A 9,498-nucleotide genomic window follows, 5' to 3' on the forward strand; every position below is an offset into this window, starting at 1 on the left:
ATTATATCATTACCCGGACCTGTAAAAATTTGACGGATTCTGTCCGAGTTCGAGTCCAGATCCGGACCATTGACAGGCCTACAAATGATCAAGGAAGCACATGCCAAAGAATACTTTGTATTCGTTGATCGGGCAACGAAGAAACTAGTTGTACCCGTCTACTGATCCAAGCTTACAGGTACCTCCTTGGCTTCTTCTACCAGTTGCGTCCATTCACCGTTGACACCATTGAAACGCCCTGATGCTGGCACCTACGTAAGTTCCATCTTGCGCGCGGTGTCTTGACTCATGTAGTTGACATGTGCCCCCGTGTCTAGCAACGCCATCACTTGGTGTCCGTTAATGTTAGTGTCGACGTACATGCGACTCCGGTCATTTGTTGCCTGCACAACTTCAAGGTGTCATACGCACGCGGCCTTCCGTTCCTCCGTCGGGTTAGCTTGTTGCGCGACCGCAGCAAAGCTGCCACGTCTTGGGCAGTCACGAGCATAATGCTCTTTACTGTTACAAATATAGCACCCCTCAACGTTCTTGCCCGACTTGTGATCACTCGGGCCTTTACCCTTGTGCTGTTTTTTGTCAGTCTTCGATCGTTGGGCTTGTTTCGACTGGTCTCCCCCACTCTTTCCATTGCCTGGCTTTTTACCCTTGTCCTTTGCAGGCTCCTTCCGTTGGAACTCAATTAGTCGTTGGGCAGCTTTCATTACTTGAGAGATATTTTGCGGGTCTTTATCCTCTACTCGTTGCTTAGCCTATGGTCGTAAACCGTCAAGAAATGTGAATAATGCATATTCGGGAGCTATATTTGGTATCTCTAGCAACAAGTTGGAGAATTCGTGTATGTACTACTTCATGTGGCCGTCCTTGTGCTGGAGACAACGGAACTTGACCCTGGCCTCATGTTTGATATTGGCCGGTTCAAATTCGGCCTTAAATGCGGTCCAAGTGGTGATGGTATCCCCACCACGTCATTTTTCATCACACTTCCTTCTCCACCATATCAAGACAGAATCCTTAAGATATAGCGGAACCGTTCGCAAGTGAGTATCGTCACTTGCGATACCAAGGGTATCGAAATACCGTTCGAGCCTGTAGAGAAAATTCTCAATTTTCCTTGCTTTCCTTGCACTACCGTAGGCCTTCAGACGCGGAACCTCCACTCTAGGTGCGATCACAATCGCACCTCCTGTCCCTTGTGTCCGCAATGCATCAACTTCGGTCTTGAACTTCGCAAGCTCCTCTCGAACGGCTGATAGTTCTCTGGCGGTCACGTTTGCACCCTGTGCTAGTTGGACCTTGTAAGCCTCCAACTCCTTTTGAGTTGAACGACTTCTACTCATAGAGACTTGACCAAACTCCCGTATGGCGTCGTTTCCCTTTAGCAGCTGATCCATGACCTCATTAAGGGCCCCTTCCATGTCCTCGCGCAGCTCAACGCCATCAAACTGCTCCATGCATTGGTCAAACTCGTCCCAACGGTCGTGATGATTAGCTACAGTCAGCTCTACTCATGCCAACCTTGTTTCCAGGGCCGCCATCGGATTTAACGCAGACGACTTGTCTCGTTTGCCTTTACCACAAGTAGGCACGGCCCTCTTCGGCTCCATCGCGACTTGCTCCTCTTGTGGTTCCTTAGTGACGTCCGAATTTGTGGCCATCGTTACCGAAACTTAGAGACGGTATCAAGTTCTGATACCACTTGTCATGTGTTGCTTGTTTTCCTACAAACCAGCACACCGTGCGACACTAGCGAACGTTCAAGTGTTAAACTATGAACAGTTGGCTAGTTCAACCTAAACACAAAATGTGCAAAAGTTGTGCGGAAGTGTAAGCGTAAGAGTAGTAGACAAAGATAGAAGTATGTGTGGCAAAAGAAAGCTTATATTACACTCAAACTTTTTGTACAAAGGTTACTATAAATGGAAAGGGCTTGTCCTATTTATAGGCAAACCAAGAACACTACACAACTCTAGAGAATTCTACAAAATGTACACCTAGACGGTTCTCTAGAAATCTCTACACCAATTGTATGTATACTTGGACCCTAGAAGCTTCTACACAAGTCTCATCTTATCCACAAAGTCCTAAACTATTCTACAAGGCTCTTGGATAGCCTAGAACGTTCCACAAGATTCTAGCATGTGCTACACAGTTCTAGCAACTTGTGGCACAACCTCCCTGTCTTGGTCAAGTCCATAAGGTTTGGCACTTAGTTGGGGGATTGAGGTATGGGTCTACTAACAGTCCTAACTTTGGTGTTAGGACTACTATGTACAGTGCTGCGGAACTTGGCTGATTGGGCACGGTCGCATGCACGGTTAGGCACAGTCACGTGCGGGCACGGTCGCACGTGGGCTGGGTGCGATCCATGTCACTAGCAATTTGGACCTTTGCTTTTTGGGGGAAATACGAAATAAAAAAGGGAACAGAGATATTTGTCGGTGCATAAAGTTGCTTCTTCTGTCTTACAATTTGAGTTTTGTGATTGGAAGAAAATAGCTACAACGAAAATCGATCTTGCTTTTCATGGTTTCTTCTGTGGAGTCTTCTTTGTTAAGACTAATTTTTTCTCTTTTTATTCGTTCATTTTTTTTACATAACAATAGCAGACAAATAAAGAAATTAATATACATATGCTACTGTTGATAATTTCTTTTTGAATTTTATTTTGGTTGACAAACATTTTTAGAGTTTTACTTACGGTTAGGAAGGCTTGCAAAGGAATTGTTTCACTTACAGGTCATTTCTTCTATTTCTTCAATGTATAATCAAATTTGGCCAACTGACTTGTGTTGTGATTGATTCTAGGGATAATTTCACAAACCTTCCTTGAGATTTCTCACAATTGCAAAGAGATCCTCTCAAGTTTTAAAAATTACATATACCTCTCATACTTTTACTGTTTAGTAACAATACAGGTCCAAGAACTTAGATTTTCTTTCAAAAATCCTAAATTGCCCTTTTGTACAAAATTTAGAAAAAAAAAATGGTATACTCAATCATTTTCTTCCACACTTTGTATAAATCAACAAGCCAAATCCCCAACAACCATTCAAGCATAAGTTCTAAAATCAAGTAGCCATCCAAAAGATACCAAATTACATATACAGTATCAATACTTGCCATGATAAAAAAATACAAAACCCCATTGACAACCAATTTTATACCCCCAAATTAAATATCAATGCTCAAATACCTTTTCAATATAAGCTAATTTGACCTAAAACCACCATTGCAACTCTCCCATGGCCTTAAAAATATTAATATCTCAAAAGTAGAGAATAAATTCTACCTCCACAACAAAATCATAATAAAAAAAATTCTAATCCAATGAAAGAAATTATTATGTAATTATTGACATTTTATAAAAGTTTTTCTTAACAAAAAATAAAATATGACAAATTCCACATCTTTAGTTCTTCTTCCTATTTCAATTATCAATTTCATTATTTATTTCTCTATCACTGCAAGTCTCTTCATTTCCTTCTAGTTTGACACATAATCTACTCCATTTGTAGATTTTGTAATTTTAATTTGCTAATATCCACAAAATTGAAGATAATAAAAAGAGATTATATTAACTAGAAAATAGACAACAAATAGAAAAATATATTTTTTAAGGTTTTGTATATTTATTGCCTTAAATTTAAAATTATCTACTAAGTAGAGGGCATTAGAGGTATTTTACTATGTCAAGAGAGGTAAGTGTAATTTCTTAAGCCTAAGAGGAGCCAAGTAAAATTGTCAGAAACCTCAAGGTTGGTTTTTGAAATTATCCCTTGATTCTAATATCTTGATAAAATATATTGGTTTTTGATGTGAATTAATTTGAGGAGTTCATTCATCTTTTTCAGTGAATTTGACTATATGTTGATAAGCATAATTTCAGTTTTTTCTTTTCTTTTTAGTCATATTCTTTAAATAGCTGCTTGGTTTTGGTTAAGTTTAGTTATAATGTTTGTTTTGTATGTTTGATTATGAGATAAATGTTAGACTATTGGAGCAGCTGATTGTAGGTGCTCAATGATTGTGATCATTTGAATGTTAGTGTTTCCACTATTTAAGTTTTGTGTTTATATTTATTAGTTGATTCTATTTCTTATGTGACTGTATTTGAACAACTGGTTTTTAGCCTCCAACCATTCTAATTATTTCAACATGAATGCTTTAAGTATTCAGCTTTTGCTTTTACATTCATTAATCTGTTGCTTGGTTTCAATAGGTTGGATGTCATCTATATAGTTTAAATTTATCCTTTTGGTTGTTTGTTATTAGTTAGAAGTATTTATTGTCACTTTGATTAGTATGAAAAGAATAAGAAAGACAAGGTAGAATTTTTGTTTGATAGATGAGTTCTTTGATGGAAATTATAGTGATCAAGTTTTATTAAAAGAGAAAACAAATAGCTCTCATACACTGAAACAGTGTAAAGAGCTATTAATAAATTTGGTGCTTTCTAAATGAGTATTTTATTAGTCCAATGAACGTAGACTCTAAAAGTGTGTCTTGAAACTAAAGTTCCAAGGAACGATATTTATCTAAGTTAACTCACCATCAATTTTGTGAGAGAGCAAATTGGTAGCATGACTATAGAGAATCATGGAACCTCTATTGATGCAATTGAGGCTGCTCTTCACCATCCTTTCTCAGTCTGTGTTACACCTAACCCTAGACCACATGGCTCCGACTTTAGGATTCTTCCTAAATCGAGCCATGGTGAGCTTACATCAAATTCAAAGACAAAGGTCTATTGTCCATTCATGATGTATAGATTTCATTTGGAATTCTTAGAATGATCCAACTATTGCACCTCAATAGCCAATGCATTTTTTGAACTTTCGATTTCTAGAAAATACAACGCTAATGTACTAATTTTTTGTTTTATTTCAAGCAAAAAGCAGCTTGGATAAGTGGAAGTGTGGAATTAACATTTAGTCAAACTCGTTTCTGGTACTTGCCTATTCAAATTATTTTAAAACTGTCAATATAGAATCGATTTGATTATAAAGTGTCCATCGTGCAAACAAGAAGCTAAACTTGAGTTGTTGTATTATTCTATATATAAGCTACTAAAAGAATATTTCTTTAGAATTTGTATACTATTACAAAACTAAAGTTGTTGTATACTATTTCTTTCTTTAGAATTTGTATAGTATTACAAAACTAAAGTTGTTGTATCTTATTTAAGGTGTCGAATCGGAATCACAATAACTGATTCAATGGGAAGCATTCAGTGCCATATATTTGGAAAAAAAAACAAAAAGATTGATAGAGTTTAGAATTTACTGCTATATAGCTCAAGCAATTAGAGAAGCATGTACAACTCTAAACTATATTTTTAAGTAATTTTTCATTCTTTATATGTACATACACACACACACATACAAAGATGAATATATTAGCAATCAAATTGATTATTTTGACATTAAGGAATAACAATGAATCAAGAAATTTTCGCCACCTTGAGAAAGTACAGATTGGTCTGTTTTTTCAAAACATATGAGACAAGTTTCCAACGACAGCTTCAAAGGAGAAACACAATCATCAAAACCTACACCACAGATCCTCAGGATACCATTGCCTCTACCAGATCCAGCAATCACTTTGCAAATCTCATAGGTTATCACACTATCAACCAGCAAATAGAAACAGCTACCAGAAGAACAAATGTTTACACTAACTGCAAAATTGGTCATTGAAAAGATAGTTGAGTCCACTGTTGAGAAAACAAACTTGATAACTGGACCAAGCGGTTCAAAAAGTACTCTCAAGTTTACTTAAACAAAGATTGAGCAGGTGTCCCTCATAGAAGCTACATCACAAAACAATAAAATACTTGAAGAGACTGCTATCATGCCTTTCTCCAAGAGTCCTTTGCTCAACAAAAACCAGCGCATGCCCAGCAAAGAAGCCTGCAACAAGAAAGTTAAACTCCTACCAAATCTAGCTAGAATATTTTGTTATTGGTATAGAACACTATGCCACTTAAATATATAATTATATCATATTTTGAATGCAGCGATAGAATCTATTACTCCAATATGTTTTGATAGAGTAATTGATATAATGCATAATTGTTATTAAATTTGTGAATATTTTCCTTGATATTTGCCAAATATTGCATTATTGGGTAGATTCTACTTATATTTGGTGATTAATGTTAATTGTAGGAAAGTGGAGCGAAAAAATAGTCGAAGGGGCAATTTTCCAACATGCTATGGGCTAATTTGGTGGTGGCACGATCAGGACCTACTTTCAAGTTCAAAAGACTCGAGAATTGTCTGCATGCAGAGGTTTCCTAGTTCAAATCGAACTCCGGACAAACATTGGTTGAAGAATTAGAAGTTATCCTTATTAATTATAGGAACTAATTAGGAAACTAGGGCATTATCTTTTGTAGTTTTCTTTTCCACTTAGGAGTTTATTTTTCGTAGCTAAAAAGTAGGCAAAAGAAGAGGAATTGGGTCAACTAGTTTTCTCGCTTGACTAGTACTTCCGAAAAAAAAGATTTTGGAGGGGTCGTGACTTTTTTGCTTAAAAAGAGAGGGAAACGACAGACTTTTTTTCGTGTTTTTTTCTCTCTTAGCTGCATGTCTTTTGCTCTTTTCCATTCTCTTGTGTTGGAGATTTTCCACGTGATGAACAATTAATTTTCTTTTTTAGTCAAGAGTAACGAAGATTTGGTTCAACTAAAACTATGAGATCGAATTATTTTTATTAATTTCTTTTATTCGTTAGTGTTTGTATGTTTTTTGATTTAATTTTTCATGGTTGTTTTATTGTTTGAATATCAAGTGCACCCGATATTTAATTGAACTTAACAAACTATTGCTAGTTAAAACAGTTAAATCTATAATTGTTTAATTGTCTTAAATTAGTGGTGACTAGCGTGATTGGTTTCATGTTAAGAAAATATATGATCTAATTTAAATAAATCTTGGTAGTGTGTTTATTGATTAGAATAGAACTTTTCTAGTTTCTAATGCAATCAAGAAATTAAATTTTATGGACGTATCCAGAGTTGTTTCTTGGTTAGGAAAGTAACATAGTTATTACACCCAACCCAGCCCAGCAGTTGAACCGGTCAGCTCGGTGACCCGGGCATCATATCGGGTCGGGTCTCTAGTTTGACCGGACAAGCAATTGACTCGATCAAACCCAAACAAATCCGTTTGACCTAGTGGTTCAACCGAAAATACACCCGATTTTTCAATTAATCAGGTTTACCTTTTTTTTTTAAATAATTGTGGGTCTTTGTTTTTTAAACAAAATGTATATATGCTTTTGATAAGTTTTGTACATTGGATCTTCATTTAAATATGTATAAGACTTTACCACTTGCTTAATTTTTATTTGATAACTAAATATTTTTTTAATAGCCTTGTTTATTTTTTTATTATAAAATTAGTCCTTTTAACTTTTAAACTGAAAATATTTGATTAGCTAGAAAATTACTTTGTTTTTAAATAAAAAAATTAAATAATGAAAAAATAATGCTATATTTTTTAAAACAAGCGATATAAATTTTGTTTTACACTTGACTATAGTATTTTTTTATTTAAAAGTATGATAAAATGAAGTTAAATCTTCTATTAATATCTATATATTTATTATATATCTTTTTGAGTATAATAATTAGTATCTAAAAGAACTTTATTATATATTTTATGTATATTAAAATTACTATTTTATATTTTTAAATATTAAATTAATACTCACTGATTCAACTAGTGACCCATTGACCCATTTCCTTTGCTGGATTCTTTATGGGTCAGGTTTTAATAACTATGGGAAGTAGTTAATGGGCATACATTAACTATCGAGACAGTAAGGAAAGATAATTGTCATCATGTGTTTGGCAACTATAACCTATTTATTAACGAACAGATGAAATAATTATTGCATCAATGAGTAGTTGTATGAACCACTTCCGTTGTTATATCCTTGGCTAGAGCTTGTTTATTCTTGATTTAAATTTAATTTGCTTCTGTTTAATTATTTTTATTTACGTTGAGTATTTATTTTAATTTTCCAAAACCCCCCAATTGGCTTTTACTTGGAAGGAATCAAATTTTTTCTCTAATCCCTGTGGAGACGACTCTATATGCCATTTACTCGTTTATATATTTTTGTAAGTAGAAATTTATTATTGCACAAGCTCGACACTTGCTCGTAATGCATTCTAATGCCTAGATGTAATAGAACTTTGGTTAGCAACCTTAATGTATCATTTAAAGTAAACAGCTTTATTACCATATTAGCATCCCTTATTTCAATATGTTTTGATAAAATAATGGATGCTAATAATTATAACTATTTCCTACTACAATGATGTGTCTAGAAAGCATCTTACTATGTCTAGAAAGCATCTTACTACATTATATATATATATATATATATATATCCAAATATGAACTGTCATTTCTCATTTATAATTTAAATATCCTGAACTATATTTTTTAGACAACAGATTGGGCACAGCTAGAAAAATTCTGGTAGTGTATATGTAGTACGATTACATAGGGTTGAACATATGTTTTTCATAAATTCCGAAGTACCAACTAGTTCAAACTCCAATCCATTGAATCTGATGGGTTTTAATCAATCGGTTAGTTTGATAAAGCAAATGCAATTATGTCTAAATTTTTTATCTTTGGCCAACTATTTCTTACAAAATGCAAGACCAAGTTTGAATTCTTTAGTTTAGTAACTAACGCTTTGTCTCTGTGCTTAATATACACGTTTAATTACTTCATTTGACTAATTCCCTTTATTCTCTCCATTTTCCCATGAATTATGTAAACATTTTTATTTATGTTTTTTATTTATTTCTCTCTTCTTTCTTCTCTAATTCAATTTTCTTTCCAAATACCAAGTATTTGAATTTTACAATTTTTTTGTCATTTATCAAAGTAATTTTTCTTTTTGTCCTTGTATTCTTTCTACAAATTATTGACCTTTATTTGTACAATATTATCATTATTTGACAATGATATATAATCTTAGAAAAGTTAAAATGCTTTGAAAAAATTAATTCATATGAGAAATTACTGCTCTTAAATATTAATAGTATTAGACTTATGTTTCAATGATTTAATTGACACAACTTTAAAATATCACTTATATGGTTGGAAAAGGGCCTACAAGTATTTTTTTTTTTAAGAAAAGGCTCTATAAGTACTTCAATTTAGACAAGTAATACTTATAAATTAATGTAAAATATATTTATGACATCACATCTTATTACGATCAGCCCAGTGTTGAACCAGTGACTGTTGAGCTAGTAATTTTTCTGAGTCAATGAATGATTTGAGTTTCAAAAACATGTATATATATTTGCATAATTTATGGGAAAATGAAGATGATAAAAAGAATTGGTCAAATTAAGTAATTAAATGTGTATATTAAGTGGAGAGACAAAGATTAATTAAAAATCATTTAAACTTGGTCTTGCATTTATTAAAAAGTAGTTGCCAAAATCCAAAAAATCTAGTCATA

This window comes from Coffea arabica, chromosome 3e (genome assembly GCF_036785885.1).
Source record: "Coffea arabica cultivar ET-39 chromosome 3e, Coffea Arabica ET-39 HiFi, whole genome shotgun sequence".
In the NCBI taxonomy this organism is placed as follows: Eukaryota; Viridiplantae; Streptophyta; class Magnoliopsida; order Gentianales; family Rubiaceae; genus Coffea; species Coffea arabica.